Source organism: Myiozetetes cayanensis, unplaced genomic scaffold, assembly GCF_022539395.1.
Source record: "Myiozetetes cayanensis isolate MyiCay16 unplaced genomic scaffold, myiCay2020 scf2-11, whole genome shotgun sequence".
In the NCBI taxonomy this organism is placed as follows: domain Eukaryota; kingdom Metazoa; phylum Chordata; class Aves; order Passeriformes; family Tyrannidae; genus Myiozetetes; species Myiozetetes cayanensis.
Genome location: NW_026087411.1, coordinates 2,482,923 through 2,508,222, shown reverse-complemented (window position 1 = coordinate 2,508,222; position 25,300 = coordinate 2,482,923). Strand labels below are relative to the sequence as shown.

General features: G+C 44.8%; 1 long non-coding RNA gene across 4 annotated transcripts in view; it reads right to left on the bottom strand.

Annotated features, from left to right (window-relative positions):
• Positions 1 to 25,300, bottom strand: part of LOC126640337 (uncharacterized) — a 256,125-nt gene that overhangs the window by 20,980 nt on the left and 209,845 nt on the right. For 3 of the 4 annotated variants that reach the window (XR_007628988.1, XR_007628989.1, XR_007628990.1), the window contains exons 7-8: positions 2,845 to 3,045; positions 303 to 352 (exon numbers count right to left, since the gene is read on the bottom strand). This is a non-coding gene — a long non-coding RNA (uncharacterized LOC126640337). Of the gene's footprint in view, positions 1 to 302; positions 353 to 2,844; positions 3,046 to 6,363; positions 6,454 to 25,300 lie in introns of all 4 variants that reach the window. The other variant, XR_007628991.1, reaches the window with a different exon arrangement.

The following is a 25,300-nucleotide window of genomic DNA, read 5'->3' as shown; positions in this document are numbered from 1 at the left end:
ATCCCTGTTTCTTCTTCCCATTTGTTTTAAACAGAATTTTCCAACAAGTGCACTGGGCATCTGTGCCACATCAGCTCAGGGACTCTTTGGTTTGGTGAGTTAGAAAGGATTTTTTGGTTCTATGAGCTTCCTCCCTCTGTGAGTGGTCAGCAGGGGCCACAGCATCCTTTTTGGATGGATTTACAACTCACGGAGATGCCAAAGAAGTTTGAAACAAAAAGCTCAATCTAGACCCCTTCAGAACCTGAATGCAAATTTAGAACCAGACTAGGACAATCTGGAGTTGGGTTTGTGAGAAATACCTGCTTTTCAAGACACAGCCACCTGGAAGATTCCCTTCTTCTCTTTCAACCTGAAAAGAGAGACAGAGCAGTTAATGGGGGAAGAGAAAGGCCGTGACAATGACAAGCTCTGTGAAAAGTTTCTTTGCAAATAACAGTTTAACACTAAGGAGTTAGGTTAAAATGGTTTCAAAGTCTAAAATTAGTTACATTTTAAACTAACAGCATATGCTTTTATTGTCTCTGATCTAAAATATAATCCCAGGAGGCTGTGAAAAGCATGCAAATTACGGAAAGCTAATTTGCTCCAACAGCGACACCTCCCATGTAGTTGGGAGGTCTATTAGACCTAGTGTACTCTCCATTATTTGCATATTAATAGCACCTGCTGAAATACTTTGGGATTTACTTTTCCTGCCAGCAGAGGGACAAAACAAACAAAAAAATGATATAAAATTCCTTTCCTACAGATTTGATGAACTATAAACTATTTAGAACGTGTGAAGATTGCCAAATTAGTGAGAGGCAATGGGGTGGGACTGTGATACCACCTGGGATTTTCAGAGAAACTGGACTGCAAGTCTGCTGAAAAAAAAAAAAAAAAATATCCCAAACCAGAAAAACAAACAACAAAAAAGGCCTCTCTGGAAAGTGCTGGGTAATTTGAAATCGCTCACTTGGCTCAAGTCTGAAGAATGGAAAAGTTGAACTAAAGAAATCCAGACACTGCAGCAAGAAAAAAAAAAGAAGAAAAACATGACAAAAAAAATCCTACATATCCACAAGCCCCGAAAGCAGAACCCCCCAAAGTGGACCTTGATTAAAAATCTACAAACCCCCAGGCTTTGATATTAGCCAGGCCTGCAAGGCCTAGTCTCCTGCACATAAAACAAAAAATAAATTAAAACCAGCTACAGCCTGAGATTTACTTAACAAGCCAACTTCCAGTCTCTGCTCATGACCACTGCTTCCCCTTCTGGCCCCCGAGCTATAAAAAAAGCCCCTTGTATATTCCTATAGCTCATCTTCCTCAGGGTGAGGGTGAGAGCAGCTTCCTTTCCACAGTAGCGCATGGAAAAAGCTCCCCTTGCAGCGCCAGGCTGAGCCAGACCCGCAGGCTGGATGTGCAACGCGTGCCTCTCTGCAGAGCGGATTCAGGAAGCTGACCAGGGAGACAGGGACGTTCCCCAGCACCTCTTTTTCCAAACAGGCAATTGGCATTCCTAAAGAAGGGCCAGCCATGTGCTCATATTCCCTGCAAGAGTTACAAGGGGCCCGTATTTCTCCATGTTCCCTCTGCTTTAATTCCGATTACGCACCCTCTTTTGCATAGGCACGGAAAGGCCCACCAGAGTTAACTTGCTGCTGCTGTGCCAAATTTCTGTAGCATTTCAACTACCATTCCCAAATGAAGGAGGCAATTGACTTTAAGTTAAAATGACTAAATGGTTCTGTACATATTCCAAAAGTAGTGAAAGAGAGTTTCATGAAGGACAACAAAGCACGGAAAAGTGCGGCAGCAGAGCCAACCCCATCCCTTGGCACCGTGTGGCCCGTGTGAGGGGAGTGGGGAGAAGAGGGGATGTTACTGGGAAATGTATTATTACTGGCCTCTTCTCTCTTCAGCACAAACAGAGCCCAGTACATCTTTCAGCTCTGCACAGCCAAGTGAGACCTACGCAAAACTTGCTCGGTGTCAGTGGTAATTACCGGAGGAGGCAATCAAACATTACAGCAACGGGGACCCCAGAAATGCTGCACACAGACAACTCCCACCATGGCCGTCAACAAATGCTAATTCTCATTAATGTGTGTGTTACTCCTCAATGCTGCAGCAGTGGTAGCCATTAGTATTGGCTGGTAGCTAATTAGTAGTAAGTAGCAGAACTAGTTAAAGTTGCAGGATGGCAAATGGATGCGAATTGGAGGGACTTGGCTCTGAGCTTGTGATCACTGTGGGTGATAATTTTCAGCACATTTTTGAAGAGTCAAGAACCTCTAAACAGCTGGCAGGGAAAGGGGCAACCAGAACAGTTCCTGGGAGGCCTCAGTGGTTCAGGGCACTGAGAAGCAGAGCTCCCTCCTTGTGTTTAGGTTCCAGCTAAAAATGGTTAAGAACTGAGCGTTGCTGTCATTCAGATGCCCTATAAAAATGGGTTTGTACCCCATTTCTAGAAGAGAGCAGGATCTGCCTCCTTTAGCTTTTCTATGTACCTGCTGTGGGCTGGTCATGGATCCTGTGCTTCAGGGATGGCACGAGCAGGCACGGAAGGAAGGAAGGAAGAGCAGTTCCCCTTGGAAGGCAGGAACACATCCTGCCCTGGGATACAGCAGGGCCTGGAGACATGGCTGTTACTGCTGCCATGTCCACAGCTAAAAACATTCTGTGCTGCCTCACAGCACTGCCCCAGCCTCTCTGTAAACTGTTCTTCCAGTTACAGAGAGCCCTGCATTTGTAATGACAGCAATAAAAATAATAACAATAATAATAATAAAAAAGCCACCCTGGAAAGCAAAACCCTATTATAATATTACCTATTATAACAAATTGAATATTCCTTACCTGAAATTTCAGGAGCAATTAGCAAACAGAATTATCCACAAACGTGTGTATGCCCCGTTATCCCTGTAGTGGTTTCAGCAGCCACATTCCCAGCCTGCAGTTTGCTATCCAGCAGCTTCCAAACCACAGCTTTTCCTTCTTTCTTTTTTTTTTTTTTTTGATCATGAAGTTCATGGCAGCCAATGTTTTACCACCTGCACACTGGGGGAGAAAAAAAAGCAAGGGGGAGAGGATCAATATATACAGTATGTTTATATTTAGCAAGAACATGTTGCAGAGTGGGGAGCTGTGATGTGTGTGTTGGCATTGTGTGCGAAAGGATCCTTAGTGGCACTGCAGCTGGAAAAATTAGTGGAAGATCAGGGAACTGTCTTCAGTGACAAACTTTCATCCGGCAAGTTACAATTCTGTCGTAGGAAATGGTGCCTTAGACTGTAGCTGATTTGTGAATCCCAGAAAAGGCAGATCACTGATTCTTCATCAGAACTGCAGAACCTGATCTATAAAAATTTGGGCCTCAGCAGGAGGCTGTGTCTAAGTGTGATTTGCATTTCAATTCTTAGTGCACCACAACCTTCCAGCAGCACTACCACAATGAAACTTTTTGGTCTCAGTGTGCTCAAAATCCATATCAAAAAAATAAAAAATCCTGCTACAATGGCAGCCAGTTGTTAATGGGAAGGAAAGAGGCATTTATGTTCGAATTGTTTCGCAAAACACCATTACATCAGAGTCTTTCATCATTTTGTGGGGGATCGAGTCCCCTGACACCATCTTCAGGGACCTCATGTGGTGCTTGTCACTATCATTCCACTTGCACAAACACCCCGGCCCTTTCATTTATTATCTGCCCAGAACCCAGAATATGTTACATTATTTAGTTTTTGTTCTGTATGAAGAATTCCCAACAAATAAAAGCCATTTCCCTGAAAAAAAAAGAGGCAAAAAGAGGCTGTGAGTGATGGTGAAGGGAATTTCAGGCAGACTCCCTTTGCAGGAGGGGCAGCAGCTCTGCCGTCCCTCCCGCTGACTGATGGCACAGCTCCAACTCATCCTACATGGAGCAGCCACCAGCACTGGCAATGATGGCATGATGCTCACTTATTTCCCTAAAAAACTGCCTGGGTCAGGCTCTGAACCCTGTGTATGTGCTACAGATGAATTATTCATAGGAACGGGAGGGTTTCCCTTCACTGCTGCTGAATCAGGGAGAGGGGTTTGCAGAGAGAGGTAAAAAAATCCACTCCTGGGTCCTTTAGCCAAGGAAATGTTCCACGTCAAACCCTCCCAGCCTCTTAACCCAGTGTCAACAGAGACAGGTCTTCATGCCCTTCCTGTGTGCTTGGGAGGCCAACTGAGCCAAGCTCTCTGAGAGGAATCCAGTGTGCAGGGCTGTCCACGGGCCAAGGAAGAGGGTTATTAATGTTCTGGCACAGCCCTGCTCCCTCTCCTTGCTGCTCATGGAGCCAGGTTTTGTCCTGAAGAGCTACACACCACCACGAATTCAAATCTACATTTATTTTTGCAATTTAATCCCTGTTTTCCTATGTGTAGAATATTACTGCCACTTACTCAGATACGGCTAAACTCAACAACCCTTTCCAGGGACACATTCTCCAGCTGATTAAATTTCCAGGCTCCAAACCTCAAAGGCCAAGTAAAGGGTACAGGAGTGTGTCTGCCACATCAACATCCCAAGTCTGTTTCCAAGTTTCTTTCTGCTTTTGGCTGTTGACAGGATAGTGACTGGAGCAGGTAGAGGCTGAATGCAGGGCATTTGTAATACCTATTTCAATCCCTCTCTCATTAGTGTTGCCATGTTGGGGCCCGGTGATTTGTTTCCTTGCACAGTGCTGCAAGCTGGCATTTGCAAGACTGCAGCACTTTGACTGTGAACTTCCATACCAGCTGCTCCCCTGTGACAAATGGAAATCAAATCTCCACACTGAAGGTTTTGGCTCTTCTTGAAACTCACTGAGAGAAGTGGGGTGTTCCATAAAGGAAAGGCCAAGTTTTGGGGAAGTCCCTCCTGTGTCCCAGTGCCTCTATTCAGAGACATTTAGGGAGGTGATTCTACAGGACAATAAGACACTGACCCTCTGGAATTTCTGACCCGGGACAATCACTTAATTTTCAAAATGTTTGCTTTCACTCCACTGAGTGTCTGAGAGCCCGATGGGAATATTTCAGACTGAAAAAGAAATCTGGTCCCGAACTTCCTGCTAAAAAATAAATAAATAAAAATCCTTCACACAAATGAAGGATTAAGTAATTTTTTCTTTTCTTTAAGGACATTTGTTAAGAGCACAGAAAGCAGTCCAGCTTTTGTCAGAAGTACAGCTTTTACCGACTGCTCTGCAGCTCAACATCTCTGGCATTCAAAACATACAACTTCTGTGTTTGTACTACATTTCCCTAACAGCTTACATCGAGGCCAAACACACAGCGTTCTGCAAAGGTCCTCTAAAATAAGCTTATTTAAAAGAGCAAGGTCAGTGCCCAACACATGTCAGATTCTGTGAGCAGAAATCAAAGAGTTTGGAGCAAATGGAATATGTCAGAACTCGGTGGATTTCCATGCCAGGCTCTTTTACCAAGTTCACGTTGCTGTGCCAAAACCAGTAACAATCTCATCATATGGACTTCAGCTTTGGAAAAGTGTCTGAAAAAAAAACCCCAGTCTCTGTTCATGGGCTACTTAGCTCAATAAATAAAACTAAGGCATAAATGTGTTTATCTGGACATGCTATTTATTGTCCCTGTAACTGTATTTTTCCTTTAATGGGACACACGCTGATTCCATGCTTCAGCCCTAGGCTCTATTAAAATCAAATTAAAAGCATTAGTAATGTAGTTAATTCCATTTATAACATGACCATAAAGAGAAAAGAGAATATTAAAATAGGAAAAAAATATAAATGGGATTTAAAATTTAAAAAAAGAAAAACACCACAGTTCCAGTTGGATCTTTGCCTCTCTGCCTTTTTTTTTTTTTTTTTAGTAAAAAAGGGAAAACTTTTTCCTCTGTTCAGATAAAGTAACTCTGCCCAGTCTTTTAAACCATATCTTGCAGACTGATATTTGTGATTTCAATTAAAATATGCTATTGTCACTTTAGCCTCCCTCTTTGGTATTTTAAATTGATCCTAATGGCTTTGCCTTAAGTGATTTGCGTCCCATAGTGAATCCCTGTCACTTACAGCACCTCCCACTACTGCCCTCCCGAATAATCACTAGCAGATAATCACTCCTTCCCCCTTCTCCCAGCGTCATTCCCGCTTCCCCCCGACTCCACATGCTGGTACTGGCTGCGAAGTATTTGCTCTTTAACATCTTTAACATATGGCTTCTTGCTCTGGCACACAACAGTCAGGCATTTAAAAGAGGGATAAAAGCTGCATGAAAAAGCCAAACTGGTGGCTCTGCAGTTGGGCTTGTGTCTCTCTGGCCTGTTTTCCGGAGGGTGAGGAGGAAGGGAGGAGTGGGTTGGGATTACGGTGCCTCCAGCACTGTACTCACAGTGTAGGTCCTGGCAGGTGCTCACACAGCCCAGCTCCACTTGCTGCTTCCTGAGAGAGCTCTGTGAGATGGACACCATCAGAGGAGAACCTGTTTGGGAAAGCAAAGGTCCCACTGGGGACTTCCCACCATCAGCAGAGCCCCTCAGGTTTTGGCTGGGAGCATCCCTGGCCTGTCCCTCCACTTCCCAACCCTTGCACACCCTGGAAGGAGAACTTGCCTTCTCCTCCTCAGAGGAGGGTCCTTTCTCCTTTGCCTTTCATGGATCTCATCATTACTTGAAGAATCATTTAGTTTGCATAACTGTCCTCTGCCATACATAATTCCAACCTTTCTCTTTAAATTGGCTTATTCAACTAAATACAGTCTTCTGGTTTTGTGGCTCAGCTATCGAGGCTTCCAGATGGGCAGCCAGGGTGATGTGGAGAAAGAAACCAAACTAATAATATTAGGAAACATTTTTTTATGTACATTTATGAGATCTACCAGCAGGTGACTCCATTCTAAAATATCTGTTTTTTCGTAGAATAAAATGCTTTCTTTCCTACACCCTGATCATCATCATAATGCCCCACTCTGAAAAAAAACCAGTGTTAAATAAATAGCACTTTCACTTAAGCTATGAAATATTTCTTTCCGAGTAACACATGAAATTGAATTAGAGAGATTCGGGGATTTCCTGATCTGTTCCTGTCTAATCAGACCTGATTAATTCATATCAAACTGCAAACCTCAGTTTTATTTTGCTTTAAAAACTCGAGATCAACAACAAGTCAGCAATATGTACATATCACAGAAGCAGTTAACACAGAAAGCCTACAGACACCAACTCTCATAGAGTCAAATGGATATGATTAAACATTTGGCATCATTTATTAATATTTTATATATTCAAATATATACAGAGCAGATAGGACCAGTCAGAGGGATGCTCTTCACCAGGGACAATTATATTTATGCCTAAGAACAGGAGATGCAGCTCAGGTGTCAAAGGGCGCTTCTTCAAAACAGGAAAGTTATTAACAAATAATAGGGTTATGTGGGAGGGTTTGTAACACAGAACTGCACTAAACCATGATCTACACAGACAGTCAAAGTGTTTGTGTGGTACCGGGCACAGCAGAATAAGTTAAGTAAGATAAACCAAAATAAAACCACCTCACAAATGCAGGATTGCAAATGCAGAACAGGCAGCCGTGCAAGGGGTATTTCAGAGATGTGCTGAGCCGTTATTCCTGTGGAACGTGGGCTCAGAGCAGCTCCCAGACCTGACCAGTCTAATCCGCGTCAGGCGGGGAGACGCGGGGTCGGGAGGCTGACTGTGGACTTGGGCGCTTGGCACAGCTGTTTTCCTTAGGTGCAATCCACTTGTCACTGGTGGTGGCACTTTGCATTTGCTGTATGGCAGCACATGTGCTTGCCACATTTGGGACCCATTATTATCTCTTTCCCCTGCAGCCACTTCCCTTCCTTTCTCATTAGCTGCACGTCCATATATTCTTCCACGCTCTCCCGCCACATCCCAGTGCCAGCTCTTTGCCCCCTCTGCTTGCTCTGCTGACTGCACACACTGCCTGGGCCAGGGACAAGCTTCCCATATTCCAGAATTTTTATATACGTTGCCAAATTTACATATACATATGCACGTGTGTGTGTGTATTTATATATCTCTACACGTACATGCATACATGCTCTATAGGAAATCATACCTATTCCATCTCTGCAAATCATACCTATTCCATCTCTTACCTCTTCAGAAATAGTTTTGCTACCAGGGAGAGCACACAGAGGCAGAGAAAAGTTGAAGAACAGCCAAGGAAATCTTTCAAACATGGTGAAAACCCAAACTGAAAGCAAAGGTGGGGAAAAAAGGATGGGAAGGACTATACGTCCAGGTTTCAGCCTCTGCTATTAAAACTTAGTTACTGCACTAGCACAGACCTATTAGTAAATGTTGATATATTGGCTTGCAGATGAAGCAGTACCTGACTGCCTGCCCAAAGAGGCAGTTAAATGTTTCTGCTTGCTTTGTACACACAGGACTGACTGCAGGACTCATTTTTGCTCAGTGCTGGGTCGGTGCATAGGACAACAACAGTTAAGAAGAAATGTGGTTGATGTCTCATTTTGAGGGGCTGCAGTACTGCCAGCCTCCTGACTCCAGGCACACACAGTTTCCTGCCAGGATGCTGGGACACAGGTACAGAGGAAAACATCTCCAGTGTGGAGAGAGGAGCCTGCCCAGGCAAGTTCCCACTAGGCAGTGGGAATCCAATGCAGAGTCTTCCTCGGGCTCCCTGCAGGTGTGGGTGTGCAGCCAGTAAAGGAACACTGAGCTTCACATAAAGGAGCTTTTCACTCTTTTAAAGAATATTAAAAATGTAGTAGGCTCTGATTCACATTTTTACATCTATAAAGATCTCCTTGATTACCAAAATTCAGACAAGGTCAGATTTCCTTCTCATCCCCCTTCCAACCCAGAGCATCCCAGGGTTTGGGAGCTTCACACCTGAACACACAGGTACAAGTCAGTCCAGTGGAGATGCCTCTGGGAAATGCAGATCCACATTCAGCTTTTCATTTCCACATACATGAGCAAGCTAAAATCAAAATTTCCACTCATAATAAACCTCCAACCTCCAAACTCTAATTAAACAGGTTTTAAAAAACAACAACAACAAAACAAACCAGCAAACAACGACTCAGCTTTGATCTGCTTCTTTTTTCACTAAATTTATCTTTCAGTATTTTCTAAACCTCTCATCCCAAGGAAGCAATCACAAAAACCCATTAGGGTTATTTTTGTACAATGGCAAGAACACTGAATTACCTCCCTGATGTAGTTCCTGTCTAGGTAAGCGACACAGCCAAAGCTGGATCTGCATGTCCTACACACCTGCTGTTTTTAAATGCTACTGCAAGGCAGCAGTTGGGAAAATGATGTTGCAGCGTGAGCGCCGTTCCTCCTCTATCCCTCAGCTCATGACTGCCCTGTTCAGCAACAGGTCAGCCCAGCACAATCTCTCACTTACTTCCAGGCTCTCTAAGTACCAGTGACAGAGGATGAACCATCCCTGGGCTCTCTCTGCAGCCCCATTACATTAATGAACAGCATTACACAAAAAATTGCTGCCGACAACTAAATCCTTTCATAAATCACGATGCTTTTGGACATGTCCCTCCATTCTCCCACCCTCTTACACATAAACACGGAGAAGGTTTAGGAAAACCAAAAAAAATCAGGGTAATTTTGGTCTTTTCTTTAAGGCAACTATTTGTGAATCAGCTCAGGAAATCAGTCTGCTCACTTTGGGATGCACTTTTGAGGCATTTGACTGGATAGAGAGAGAGACCATCTATAGATAAACCAGAGACAGGTTTTCTATTGGTACCTGTTGCTGCAGGAAAATTCACAGCTCGGTCAGGAGAGGTGAAAGGATGGAAAATGCCTGTCCATTTAACGTAAATAGTTACACTATGCACATACATTTCGTGCCATCTCGCTGCCCTCAGAACCGTCAGGAATGTTAAGTAGGTAGGAGGCCCCTCTGAGCAGGGAAACGTCCATGGCTCAGGGCAACACTCCCAAAAAACAGCCTGGGGGGCTAAGAAGGTTCAGCAAGCAACAAACATGTGATGGATTTTTAGACACGGCCACCCCTGACAGAGCAGCTGATCTGCACAGGGCAGTGGATACCGAAGGTACCCGGAGCCTGCACAGGTCCCCTCAAGGGGGAATTAGGTGAGGATGCTGAGCTTTGCTTTGCTCTGCTCCACCTTCTGAACAGAAGGGTTCTGCTTTTGGGGTGAATTTAGTTCAGCAGCCCCCAGCCACGCCATAGGAGCAAAAACTTTGAAACCTCCTGGCTGAGGAGCTTGGCACTAAAGCTCCAACCTGTGACCTGGGTCGAGGTTTTATCAGCCATCAAGAAACAGCTCTTGTAGTACATGAATGGCCAACTCAACTGCTTGGAGAAAGGAGCTGATTCAGGCTGCCAGTTTTGGCTCTTACACAGATAATAAACTAGACTGGCCTTTCTCCTGACATCACACTTCAATCAAAAACTTTCTCGCAAAATGTCACTTTCAAAGTTGCAGCTTAAAAAAAAAAAAAAAAAAAAAAAAGTCTTTATAAAAAATTCATGGCCACAATGATCTGATAATGCAGCTTTCTGATACCAGCAGATGTTTTGTCTAACATGTTCCCTGAAGCTGTACTCTGTGCCTTCATATCTTTCATTTCCAGTTGCTATCTGCTGACTGTGGGATGTCATGTACGTACCCTATAGCGATGCACAGCAATTCGCATCTCACACCGCCGTGCGTAATGAGCTTCACAAGATGCTTGTCGCAATAACTCCGCACTTCCCCAACCATATGGAACACAACACTCCAAAGCCCACAGACACTTTTTTTTATTACAGTTCAGATCCTTAAAACATAATCTGTGTGATGTCTAGTGAATGTACGTGAAGAGCTGCTGAAAACAAAGTTAACACTTGTTCACATCATCTGTTACAAATGTCCAATTTGGGACAATAAATTTCCTCGGAACCTGTTCTTTTGCTGACTCGTTGCTTTATCTTTTTTCTCTTTCTCTCACGTCGTTTTTTTTATGAACTATGCATATGTATTAAATGGGATTTGTTGTCCCTAGATACCAATTTGCATAAAGTGCAAGCCATCATTGGTTGGAGAGAAGCAAATTACTTCTCCAGCAAGATCACACTTCTTTTTTTTTTCCTTTTTCTTTTTTTTTTTTTTTTAATTTTAACAAACCGCAGGCAGAGGCTGTTAACAGCACTTAGCCAGATATGCAAAGTATCACTTTTCTCAAAAGCAGCTTGATCAATGAGGAAAAAAAAAAAAAAAAAAAGAAGAAGAAAGGGAAGGTATTATTCAGTTAAGTACAATGCAGAAATGTCCCAAGACTGAAAGCTGTTCACCTGTAACCTGAGCTGCCTGATTCTCAGTTAAATACAACCCCAGTACGCCTTAGCACTTGGACACAAAGCAAAACAGCCTGACTGAGCAGAGCCTCTCAGGATCACCATTCCCACTGTCCCCAGCGTGTTCCTAGAAGTCTCAAGTGGTCATTCCACATGTTGCTCAGCTCCCTCACTCATTCCTTGCTTGCTCATTCCTGTCCCCACACATTTATTCACCTTGGGCACTCCTGAAGGGCTTGAAATGCCTGTACAAGTGCAGGGAGGCTCTCTAACACCCTCCCCTAGTTTTCCTGCCCCCCTGGCACAGGGCTTCTCCAGAGGATGGCAGCTGCCATCCTAGCAGGCTTTGGACAAGTCCAATCTCTTTGTTTTCCTTGTGCACCTCATTGTGCACACCTGGGACGTGCTGGCAAGAGCCTCGGCTGGAAGAACGTGACAGATTCCCAGGTTCAGAGCAGCCCTGCACGAGCCCACTGCTTCTGGGCACGAGGAGAGACAGAGCAGAGGATTTTACCAATTCCTCAAGAATCAGATTATCTAAGCAGAGCTGTGATGCACAGGTACAAGTGCACCAGCCCACCACTAAAAGGATTTGCAAGCCATGAGCCAGGCTCAGTTAAGAAGTGTGAGATAGCAGAATCACTGAAGGGAACAAATCAGCAAGGATGCTGAGCTGCAAAGTTTCCAGCTAGGTCTGAACTGCCCAAGAATTTAGTGCTGGGACATTGCTGGGGGTGTTGGGGAGAAGGGGTCCTCTTTAAAGATAATCTTTTCTTCTGTTAAGCTCTCTAAAATAATGACTGCAGGATCTGCCTCTCCCTAAACATTCCCTCAGAATTCAATCCCAAATCCATCAATATGATGTGTTTGGATTATTTTACCTCTGAATGTAATGGACAGATGATGCTCTCTTAAGAATGGTTCCTGGGATCACACATAACATTGGTAATTGATTGCAGACACAGGACAGTTAATCTGGGCAAGGATGAGGACTTGATGCTGAGATGTCTTTCAGGGAGCTGCGGGTGCCAAAAGAACAAGGAAGGGCGCAGAGTGTGTAAATTCTCAAGAGATAGTCTGTATTTTCCTGCATCTATGCAAAGACATACAAATACCCACAGATTTTATGCTGTGTGATGATTTGAAGGTGGAAAAAAATAAGTTTCTGGCTGCAGAAATATCGGCAACTTCCTGCGGCTTCTGCAAAGGAAGGCAAAATGCCCCAATTTCACACACCTCTCCCATTAACGTTTGCTGCTTTGTTTCCATATTTATATTTGTCACATTTAAAAGGAGTAAAATAGAATTTAAAAGAAGATCCTGACTCCCAAATGAGCACGGAAGCACAAAGAAGTCATGCAAAGATTATGAGAAAAACTCACATGAGGGAATTAAGTGGAGGCTTTGAAAAATGGGGCCTTTTTTTTTTGTAACCAAGGGCGCTGTCACTGCTAACCAAGAGAACTGCTGTGGGACTGGGTGAATCCTGGTTGGGACACCCTCCCTCAGCCAGGGGAGAAGCGCATGGAGCTCGTCTCCCTCAATCTGCAGCTTTGAGAGGCAGGAAGGATCAACAACTTTCTCTCTGAGGCTTCTCTCGCTTGAAATCCCTGGCACTCTCACCTGGCAGCGCAAAGAGGCCGTGCCTGGGTGCCTCGGTGCAGGTGCATCTGCAGCCCCATCCCTCTGGAGACTGACATATCCAAAGGAATCCATCGCTGAGCTCATCCCAACGCCGTGGAGAAGACCCAGCTGTACAGTAGGCGCCGGATAACACGCAATCATGGTCTCCCACTGCAGCAAATTCTACATAAACCCAGGCCTTTGAAAGAGCAGCAGGGAAAAAAAAAAGAAGTGTTTTTCTCATTCCTTATCTGTACCTACTCCATTTTACCTAAGGCTCGCTATTAGCTCAGCTGGTGATGTCACTTACTTCACTGGAACCTGTTATCAGGAAAGATTTCTCCCAGGATTTTCTGTTTTGCCGGCGCTGCTCTTTGTGCAACGTTGTATTTCATTCCATTAGATAAAGGGTTAAGTAATGCACGTTTTACCCATATAGACTAAGTTATACTCCCTGTGGGTTGCTGGCTTCCTATTGGCTGGAACAATGACCTTGGAAACAGACAAAAATGATGCATTGTTGCAATAAATATTATAGCTTGCACCTGTTTCTAATTAAGTCTGCCAAACAATTTCAGAGATACTGAAAAGAGAAATGTGTTGGCTTCTAATCGGGTGTTCTTTGCTGTTTGATCTGGATTTTTCAGCCCCCCACATGACCTCGCCTTCTTGGTTCTTGTTTTTCTTTTTCTTTTCAGACTCGCAGAAAGCAGTAGATTGAAAGAAGGCTTCTGAAAGAGGGGCATCTCTGCCTAAAATCAATTGTAGCTAAAAACCTGAAAATTGATGGATTTACACCAAGGCTGAAAGTAGTTTATGGCAGGAGACCTCAGAAATCTCCAGTATGGATTATTGCTTTTATAGGTCTGTTTTGGTCTTCTCCTCTTCCTTCACCTCCTCCTTCTCCTCTCTTTTTGGAGCTCAAAACAATCTCCAGCTATTAGCAGTCAGGATCAGGCTGACTGGGAAGCGGGAGGTTTTTGCAACTGGACTTCAACATGTTGGAGAAATAGCTAAGGAAGGGTTTTCCTGCTACCACTCACCAAAAAATGTAAAGGGAGCAGCGGTCCCCTTCCTCTTGCAGAGTTAACGATACCTCGGGAAGGCTCTGGCAGTTGCTGCTGTCAGAGCAGGGGCTTTAGGGCAGGTACAGATTCAGGAATAGAGCACTGAGGCTTCACAGGTCACAGTTTGCAGTTCAGCATCACACTTTCCACTCACTGTATCAGTTCTGAAGTTCATCTCCCACTGACAGCGCTCCTTGGTGCTTCATTCCTTGCACACCAACCTCCCCAGGCAGTGCAGCCTGCATGGATTTAATGCCTGCTCTGTGATCCAGCTCCATGGACAAATGCAAACATATGTGGCAAATGCTGACAGTTTTCCCGAACATAGGAAGGCAAGAAATAAGGAATTACTGTTATCTCCATTTCCTAAACGGGGACTGGAAGCCACAGCTCAGCTGACACTTCTGGCTGTCAATGACAGAAGCAGCCCAGTCCCTTCGGTCCCTGTGGGGTCCCTTTTCTCACGCTGGGATAAGCATTTGTGCATCTGTATTTTGGAACTGATTGAGGAACTTATCCATCTGAAAACTAATCCAGGAGGGGAAAAAAAAAAAAAAAAAAAAAAAAAAAAGAGTTTTTATTTCAGCCACATCAACTTCCTGATTCTGGTTTGAATGCAGCCCAGCAGGATGGGACTGAGCAGCTACGACGGTGGGAGTGGAATGCAAGAATTTTGGATGGAATTACATGAAATCACAGAAGAAATATGACATCAAGAAGACAATGCAGGTCTCCAGAATGCACAGATGCCTTTCTCTGTTGTAAATGCCATCCCCTAACAACCTAGCAGAGGTTTGCTGGCTGTGTACCACTGCTCTGAGCCACCCAAGTTTATCCTGTGTAGACAACATATCTCAAGAGAGTTGTGTTTGGTGGAATTAAATGACCCTCTGCCCAGTCAAAAGTTAATTATTTGGGGGTGGAGGTTGCAGGGAGATTATTTCAGCAGCCATACTAATGAAGGTGGGATCAGACAGGTTAAAAATAAGCGCAGGCACAAGGAAGATATGGGAAGGGAACAGCTTAACCTGTGCACTGGGATGATGCCCTGCATCGCTGCTATGGCAAGAGTTTCGTTCAGGAGGAGAGACAGAACTACAGAGATATTTTGCAGGGTTAGCACGTCTTCCTCTGCCTGATCCGCTCCCTCTTTCCCACTTTTCCCTCGATGGCAGGTAATAAAACGCCTGCTGGTACCCCCCATGACTGGAGGTACCCCCAGTGGTTCAGCCCATCGTGAGTGCTGTGCCAATCATTTAACAATTCCCACAGCTGCCTTTGTGAGAAGCCTCTCTCTTAAGCCTCTGGTTTAAGAATTTAGAGTAATCATGTAAAAATGATACCCCTGTGCTCTATGATCCGCTGAATCTCACTAATGCCGGATCCCAGAAGAGGGCTTATTAATGAAAAGATGCAATGCCTCTCTCTCTGCTCATGTTTCACATGAATCTCTCTCATGGATTCGGCAGTAAACCGTACTGCTGATAAAGTGGGTATAATGAACCTCCGTGCTCCACGAGAAGGAAATATCGGACTGATGGAATAGTTACCTGCTCCACTTCCCAGCACAATGGCAGGCTTGGGAGGGACAAGGAGCAGTCTCAGCTGCCGCGGGAACAGCGGCGCAGACTCCCAAATCCTGGGCCCGCTTTGCAAAGCGACGCCTTCGGCTGTGTGAAAAGATCAAGAGTTTGGAAGGGAGCGGCTCGTAATTAGCTGAGAGAAATGAAATTATGCTTTGTTGTAAATCACCCAGTCAACAGAGGGAAGGAGGTTTTTAAAGGGACAGCAGCACCTTGAGGCTACTCTGTGTCCTTTCAACATCACACAGTAGTCAAAAACCCAGCTGGCTCTCGCCAGTTGGCCAGATTTTCAGCAAGGACGAGCACCGAGTGTTCTGCAAACAGCAGGATCCTGCCACTTCCAGCCCCTGACATCTAATTTTCAAATACTCTCAAGTACTGCCTGTGTCCTCAAGCTCCTCTGCTAACAGCAGCAGGTTTTGCCATCAAGAATTTCAAATTGTTATAAATCCTTCTGCTGGAGCAAAAACAAACAAATGAAGGAAAATCTCCACACTAAGAAGAAGAAAGGCAGATTCCATGTCTATCCATGGCAAGAGAAAGCAAGGGACTACCCAGAAAGCACTGTGAGGCAAAGAAAAGGAACAGGAAAAACTCTGTAGGCAGCAGTGCTATCAGGCTCTACATTTCTCCAAGGCCCTCTGTGATTTATGATTTCCATTAAAAGAAACACATGCCTTACAAATTACCCCTAATCTCAGCATCAGTAGGATGGCACGGGGCAAGCAACAGGAGCCTGGAAGGTGTCACTCTGGAGTCTCCCAAAACCACCACAGAGACCAGTTTGAAGTCCAACAACCAGACTGTATCTGCTCGGTGTGTCTCTGACACCTGGATCACCTTTACAGAGCCAGCCCCACACAGCCAAGTCCAAACCTCCCTAACCTTTGTGAGGCTCCAATCTGAACACGGAAAATTATCACAGAGATGACAGCACTGAAGGGTGACTATAATCCCATCTCAAACACTGGTTGCTATCCTCTGCATGTCTGTTCACTGACTTACCAATCTGTGGAAAAGTCCCTCACTTCCAGGGGATTCTCTGGTTAGAGGGAATTCAAACACCCTGAAACTCTGTGAAACCTTCGTGTGAGCAGCTTGGGTGTAACTCCCCTTGTTATTAATACCTAAATGCCCCATATGTTGTCTTTAGAGAGGAAGGCAGTCCCATCACCTTTATGTGTGTGCTTTCTCCTCTTGGCTTTTACATTTCTTCCACACGCAGAATGTACTTAACTCGCTGCTTATTGAATGAAGGATTAGTATTATTTTCCTTCCTCCAGTGAACTTTGTTTCACTTCATCCTGCATATATTTTGCTAGGCTGTGTTTTCCTGCCAGCACACCACTGTTCAGCAAACCACCGTACTTAAGGCCAGCCAGCTAACACAGTGATCCCTTTTTACTCACGAGGAGTGTTTCCATAATCATGGCTGCGCTCGTGGGATGAATGACAGCTTACACCAAGGAGCACAGAGCGCACTTCCAGAAGCTCTGCCGAGCTGGGACGCAACTAAAGCAGCTTCAAAACTGCCAAGACACTTGAAACATCCAGGGGAAGACACGGTTTGAAATGGAGCCTGCTACTTAGCTCCTCTGCTGGCACGAACGTTGACCAGGCACTTCCCCATCCTCCCTTTTCTGCGCTGCTCTATCTCCTGTTGAGCTGGACGGGGAGCGCTTGCAAAAATGCCCCGCTTTGGGTCCCGTAAAAATGAATATAAAACAAACAGGTAACAAATTTGCAGTGGCTCTGTATGAGGTTTACAGGCTCTTTTCTTTTGTTGGGAAGATTGGTTATGTTGCCCAGTAGGAAAGCAAGTAGAAAAGAAGGGTTTCTTTACAGCCCACTGTGCTCTTGGAAAACCAGACTGGAAGTTCCTGTTCACATCAGTGCAGCAATGCAGACCTCTCTGGTGGAAGCATTTTCTTTTTCTGGTGGAATTATACCTCGAGTCCTGCTAAGGTAGTCGCTCTCTTTGTTCCTGTGAGCCAGGCTAGTTGCAAGATCATGCTATGCCATGCTCATAACCTCGCACTAAAGAGGAGATTACAAAGGGGGCAAAATACCCTAGAGGGTTCCCCTTTATCAGAACCTTCCCTGTCAGTTTGCCTTCTCATTTCCTGAGCTCTTGTCTGATTATTAGTGTACTGACAGAATAAAAATAACCTCATATTCCTACATGAATCATAAATAAAACCCTTTTATTTCATCAAAGAGGTTGGCAGGTTTATAGTCCTTTGCAATGCATGCACGATGTGAATGACATACCTTTAATTTTGCTGACAAGCTTGTCGGGGTCCTAATGAAAAAGAGTGAAAAGTGGGTGACTTCTCTAAAGGTTTAGCAGTTGCTTTTTGGTGAGGATATATATTTCACCTTGCCACTGTAATCAAGGAGCCAACTGATCTTGGTAATGAACTCTTCAATTACAGTCCACTCCTAACTCTTCAAGAATGCCAAGGCAACAATGCCACAGTGATTATTGCTGATATTACAGATTAAAGAAACCTGGGGGGAAGGGAGGGGGGAAAATATAAAAGAAAACCTGAGCAGTGTCCTTGCTGGAGCTCCAGGTATCGGGATGCAGCAGCAATGGTCCAAAGAGTGATCAAATTCCAGATTTTGGACAGCTAGATTTTATATCCCTGGTGTACACCAGACAGTAATAAAATCACCATTCCCCCCTGGATTTTGACAGCATGTATTCCTCCCCATTTGTTCAACCAGACACTCTGCTGCTAGAAACCAGTATCAAGAATGGTAGAGGTTATCTTGGGACAACCCCATGGAAAGGAAAAGAAGAGTGCAGAGTATTTATTTTGGTGCCTCTGAAAAGTTCCCTGATAAAGGTCTCACAAAGGAACACAGAAAACAGGCACAGGACAAACAACCAGAAAATCCTTCCTATTTCCAGTCTATGAGAGAGCAAAAAGGTTAATTGCTTGCAGAGAGGGAGGTAAACAGTTAAAAATACATATTTTTAGCAGTATTGAGAGTTCTTTCACCTTCTTCAACACATCCTTTCTTATTTCTCCTTTCCTTTCACTGTCTATTTTGCTCCTGTAAAACTCATGAAGAACACTGGCCCCTTAGTTTGCTTACTGACCACAAACAAATCATCAAAGCCATGTGCATTTTCCCTTTCCTAAAAAGATTTCTGCTTTTTTTTGGAAATGTCCCAGGTCTTCACTTAATAATTCTGAAAGAAATTAGGGGAACAGGACAACTTTATTTGATCTCTTGGAGCTTAACCTTCTTTTTTTGGTGTGATTCCTGTCCTTAGTAACACCTCATCAGAGAAAGGTTGGGATTTGGCAAGTTATCCCAGCCTGTTTGCTGGGGTTTTTTTGGTTTCTTTTTTTTTTGGCTTTGGTGGGGGTTTAGAGGTGGGACTTCAGAGAGGTAAAATGAGAAGGACATAACTAAGGTCATCTGACTGGAGAAAAAAGCAGAGGTAGTGTGTGCAGGATTGTGTGTTCATGGGCATATGGGGCAGAAAAAGGGAAAAAAGCCATGGACACTGGATTCCAGATTGCTATCTTGTCGGGACTTTACAAGATTCCAGAGCTGCACTTTTAATTTTCATTACTTTCCATCTTCCTTTGATAAGCTCAGAAGCAGTATCTAATTTTATTAGGAGCTTTTCATCAAACGTGGATATCTTCCTTCCTCCAGGGATTCCCCAGCCACAAAAACATCAGGTTCTGTGAAACATTAGCTAATCCCAGTTAGAGTTACTTGACCCTATCAAGCTAAGAAATAAATTTTACTCTTCATGAGAGTCCTACTGTTTACACTCCAGACAAAAATCTTAGATCTCAATGCTTTCAGAGGAAAAACATATTTCATAATGCCAGAAAACTGGCCTTAAGGACCTGGGCCATACAAGCCTGAAACTGTCTCTTGTTTCAAATTAAATATGTTGACAGACTTCCTCCTGGCTGTGGCTGACATCAGGGCCTGATTTTCTTGGCATGAAATCCAAAGGGGTACCAGGAGGAGCCGTCACTGGCAGCATCCAGTCCCACACCCGTGGCTCCCTCCTGCCCTCCACCTTCCCTGCGTGGCTGCCCACGGAGAGAGGCTGCCCAGAGCCAGAACACTTCTCCCTGCTCAGTGCAGACAACAAACACTGCCACAAGAGGCTCACAGTTTGGTGAACCCCTCACAAAACCAAAGGCCAGAGTCTTTCCAAAGCTGTTTTGCTCTATTCTAACACTGTCACTCCTTCAGCTGTTTGCAATGGAAGGTCTTGCTAGAAAAGGTTAAGAAAAGACTCACACACTCCAAAATTATCAGTTTGTTATCACTATTAATAATACTTTATAGTACTTAACATGCTACTTTTCATCTTCAAAGCACTTTGCAAATATTAATTAATCCTCACAATCTGCCTGTGGGGTAAGCAAATGCTGCTGCTCCCAGCAGCTGAGTCACAGAGTTCACTGACTTGCCCATGTCTAAAGGGTCGGGATCAGCCCCTGCACGTCCTGCTCTGATGCTCAAAATATTTAAAGATGCTGTTTGCCCTCCTCTTAGATGGGATGGTGGATGTGCACCACTTTTTGTACAGCAGATACTTTCTTACAGGGCTGGCTTGAACCGATCACTGCAACAACAGCTGCCTGGACAAGGCTGCAGTTTGCTCCCTTCCCACATATTTCTGCATTGATGCACAAGGTGGGCCATTACCACTGGGTAATTAAAGGACTAGGTTCATGGAGGACCTCCTGGCTCATTCCTAAAACTCCTTCCTAAGCTCTGCTTCACAGTGGAGCATTGTGCATGTGTGCACAGCAGTGATCAGAAAGTCACAGCTTAAAGAAGCAGCAGATTTCTTTAAAGATTTAGCAGACTTCCATCACTGGAGAGATAACTAAGGGGAAGTGTTTCACTGAGAGCAGCCTATGTTTGTGTGGACTGATTAGCCTAATGTTTGTTTTTTCTTCACTTGTGGGCTGGGCTTGTTTTGTTTTCAAACAACTTGCAACACTTCCAGCTCAAACAACCAAATGAAGGTTCAGGGGAAAGGAGGACAGGCCCATGATGTGGTTTTATTTGTCCATGCTTCTTTGAGTTGGTAAATCACACTGCATGGCTTTATTGAGTGTCCCTTTAGGAGTATATTGGAAAAAATTCTATCTGCCACAATTAATACAGTGCCTAGTGCATCACACGGCACAGCCCCGGCGTCCAAACTCAGCATTCTCTGGGAGTCCTTTGGTCCCACACTGGATGCCAGAAAGGATAGTGGCTGTGACATGTGATACAGCTGCTGATAAATGATGGTGATAATGCAGAACAAAAAGGCTAATGAGTTCTCCCCAACACCACGCTACTTTCATGAAATGAATGTGATGATGACCCTATTTGCTTTCTTTTCTCTTTTTTTTTTGGCTAGTGAGTTACTTATCCCTTTACCTGCGTGTTAGTTTTATCTTCCCTGCACAATACTATGGAGAGACAGCCAAAATTAATGTCAGCATCTCCCTTCACTTTTAAACTATAAAAGAGCCTTTGAAGGTAGGGTAAACCGAAGAGGCCAGTAACTAATTATAAGCCATTGTACTGGACTTTGGGAATAATGAATAGAAGCTATTCCCCGTGCGCCTACCAGAGACAGTGGCGTCTTTGTGGGCGAGGGAGATCCCTTCACTGGACCAGAGAGAGCAGAAATGGGATTGTTAATGTATGTAAGAGGCAGGAGGATTTCTATGGTGCTATTTCATTGCAGAGGCAGAAGGTAGCAGAGCCAATCATGGAAAGCGTAAAGGTGTGAAGGCACAAAGATGGAGAGCTGATTAAAAGCTCCGTGGGGAGCGCGAGCAGACAGATCAGCGGTAATGACGGGATTGTGCCTGAGCGGAACCCGATGGCTTGCGGTGTCCTGGGGACTCGGTGCTGGCATTAAACACTGCAAGGAGCACAGCCCGGCCCTTGGCCTGCCTGGCAGCACCTGGAGATGGGCTGAGGGATGGGATGGGTTGTGCCACAAGACAGGGTGGGGTCTGTTAAGGAAAGAGCAGTTCAACACAAGCCCCTCTGCACTCCAACAAGATGGGAGGGCTGAGTCCTGCCCGGCCACGAGCCAGGGGGAGGAGCAGCGGTGTCAAGGTGCCCGTCACGGCTGTCACACGTGGGCAGCAGGACAGGGCTCATGTGGGGAAGTGGAAGCACGAAGTAAGGAAAGGTAGAAGATGAGAGAAGGGGCCTGAGGATGCTCGGTGAGCTGGAGGCAGGAGCAGGGCCGTGGAGCTCACGGCCGTGGGGAGGGATGAGCAGTGGCACCGGTGGCTGAGCAGGGCAGCAGGGCTGGGCTCGGAGGCACCGGCAGGAGCTGAGGGAGCACAGATCAGAGCTGGCTGCAAAGGCACTGAGAGAAAGGCCTGGAGCAGCCTGGAGGGAGGGAAGAGAGGACTGGAAGAGCCAGCGAGATCAATGCAGGACTGGCTCCAGGTGCCTGCCCTCACTGAGGGCCCTGTTGCCAGTGACTCCTCCCTGAGCAGTCTGACAGTAACAGCCTGATTTCCCTTCTCCTGTACTGTTTGAAGGAACCTCTGTTGGTCTGAACATGTATATCCCAGAAGCCCCTGTCACTACAGCAGCAGGATCTGTGGTTATTGACCTCAGGAGGAGGGACCTGGGCACCTTTTGCCTGCCCCAACTTGGTCACACAGCGTTGCCACGAGGGCAGTTCCGATGGGCGTAGGATGAGTCAGTGAACAGTGCCTGTCAGGATAGACACCGAGCTCTGAGGTCTATCCATGAGGGATAAAATCATGAGCATGACTAAGCCATAACAATGAGCAACCCAGAAATTTTCTCTCTGATGCCATTAAACACATCAGCTCAGAGCCAAGTGTAAAGGCAGCACTGAGGAAGGGGACAGTCTGACCTCAGGTTTTGCATGACAGGAGATCCTCCCACGCCAGGCTGCCAGAGCCAGACCTTTAGCAAATACAAGGGCATGCCTGGGCTTTTGGCATGAACACACAGTGGAGTAAGTGAAAGCTAAACGTTTTCAAAATCAAATATTTGCCCAGGGGTGACAGAGGCCACTGAAGCCCCAGGGAAGCTGTTCCTGGGTGGCCTCAGCCAGATCCTACAGGACCACTGTGTTAAGAGACCTTCAGATTGCTGGAGTCCACTCATGCTCATGCCAGGTGGGTAGGACAGAGCCAGTTTGACTCATCCACGCTCTCCAGAATTAAAATCCTTGAAAGACAAAGACTCACAAGTAGAAAATGCACAGATTCTTTTCAAATGGTCTTAACAAAGATGATTTAAATATGGAAAGTTAAAGTATCCCATATGCCAGCTCCCCTATGTACCTTTTATACAGGGTCAAGCCTGAGTACAAACTAATAAACCCCTTATGTAGAGAGGAGCTCAATATCACAAAGGACAATCTACTCTTTGGCTTCTTCTTTGCTTTTTCCTACTACTGGCAGGTGAAAAGCCTAAAAGGAAAGTGTAAGGCTCAGAACTGGCCTTGAGCACGTGTCCCTGGATGGGCCCACTCTGCAGATATGCTTCCTTCATCTTGAAAGCACCAAGCACCAGAAGCTGGAGAGGGAGATCTAGACAGGGCACAAATATGAAATGTAAATACAACACATTCCAGCACAGGCCCTTCACTGAAACAAGCCCTAGAGCAAAGCTATCTCTTCCTGTTGATGACAATGCAAAGGCCTTCAGCATAATAGTATTTACTCAGTTAAATGAGAGCTGTGATGCACTTCAGCCTTGGAAACAAAACTGGAGCTATTTAAGTGCCCCGTTTGCTAACCCGAGGGTTTATTTGCAGGTGGCTGTTGGCTTCAGGGGGAGTCACTGCTGCCTCCAAAGGCTGTGCTTTGAAAGCCTCCTCAGCAGGAGAGAAGGCTGTGCTACATGGCATGGAAAATGATGCCCTTTTGCTTTAACTCAGGCAGAACCCAGAGCAAGGAAGTGCAGACTTAGTTCAGATACACACAGGAGTAAAAATACATCTTAACTTTAGGGGATTCAACTCAGCAGAGTCAAACTAACCCTAGAAACACAAGGACAATTTGATTTGGCTTCCTGACCAGTCAAAAACTGTATCTCAGAGACATCCTAATCAAATTCCATGAAATTTCCAGTTTAGCACTACCTCGGACTCAGGAGCTGAGCTGCACACCCATTTGTCCTTTGCTCTGCCCAGTTACCTTATGCAAGTCACTTCACCATCTTTTATTTCACTTTCCTTCAGTAAATTTGGAATAAAAATACTCAGTCTCTTCGAGATCTCTGGATGAGAATGGAGTATTATTACTGTTATGAGGCACATTCATGCTAAAAGGGTGATGCCAACGTGGTAACATGTCTTATCTAGTACAAAGCACTTTTTTGCCTGATTTGGTAATTCTCTTTCTAATAAGGACTACAACTGTCTTCATCTTTGCCCATGTATGGGAGGCACTTGAAAAAAACCTTTGCTTTTGTAGATCCAGCAACTTTAGAAGACAGGAATGAGTAAACAGCAGACTAATCATTCTGTCTCCATTGACAAGCAGTGAAGGAGTTAATTATCTGCTTCTTTTCACTAATTCTGTTGCAGAGCTCAGTTGTGCATATTAAATGTCCAAGTTACCAGATTTAAAGAAAAACTTGATCTCAATTTGGCTACATATTATAAGTGCCATTCCCTGTTGTCCTACCTAGCACTGTTAATTGCATACATTTAGCCCTCTATTGGAGAATAATTTAGCTTCAGATTGAAAAGAAACAGCCCTGGCCTTGGTTATTTTGGCATAGAAGACTCCAGTATGACTCTGTTTTCTAAGCAGACATTAATGATTCTAAAACTAATATTCATTGTTTGAAGAGGCATAGCAGCCTTGGCATTTACTTAACCTTTTGTCTCATGTATGAGACTGAGTCAGCCTAAATCCTTTTCTTAATTAATATCTATTCTTCTTTTTTTCTGTCCAACATTATTTATTAAACAATTTGCATGCAACAATTAGAGTTGAGAGATTAGAAAAAAACCCCACTGCACGAGCAAGCTCACTTCATACAACAACAATAACCATGAAACTGGTCCTCCAGCTCAAAGCAAGCTCTGGGCAGGACTGAGATTGGAACAGAGAGTAGGGAAGGTCAGGTAAAAAAAAATGGAAAACCAAGTCCCACCATTCACCTCTTAGCCCTAACATTAAGCTATTCCCTACTAAAAAAAGTAATAATTCTAGAGGGAAGGAGATAAAATACTACTGTAAAAGCACAAAACCCAGGGATCTGACACCTCTAGTGAATGTCAGCGATGATAGTTATGGTTGGGAATAAAGTGCAGTCACTGAAACTGTTTGCTTATTGCTGGGGTAGAAAGAAATGATCATTTCAGCTTCCTGTCGTGCCTCACAGGACAGCAGTGTCTGCTCCCATGGACTGTCCCCACTGCAGCTCACCACTCTTCCAGCCTGTTTGATTCCACGCACTTCTCTGCACTTCTGTGATCCCATCCACGTTGCACACATTGCTGAGTGTGCAACAGGAGACCCTTAGGAATGTTGAGATCCACGTGGGAGATGGCAAGGACACCTCTAGCAATGAAAAAAAAAGCTCCTGCCCCACAACATCTTTCACATGAACCGAGGGACAGTGAACCCTCAGGGTGACACACACGACTTGCTTCTTTGCAAGGGGAGAGACAGTGAGGAAACAAAGCAGGACCACTGCTTAGAAACCT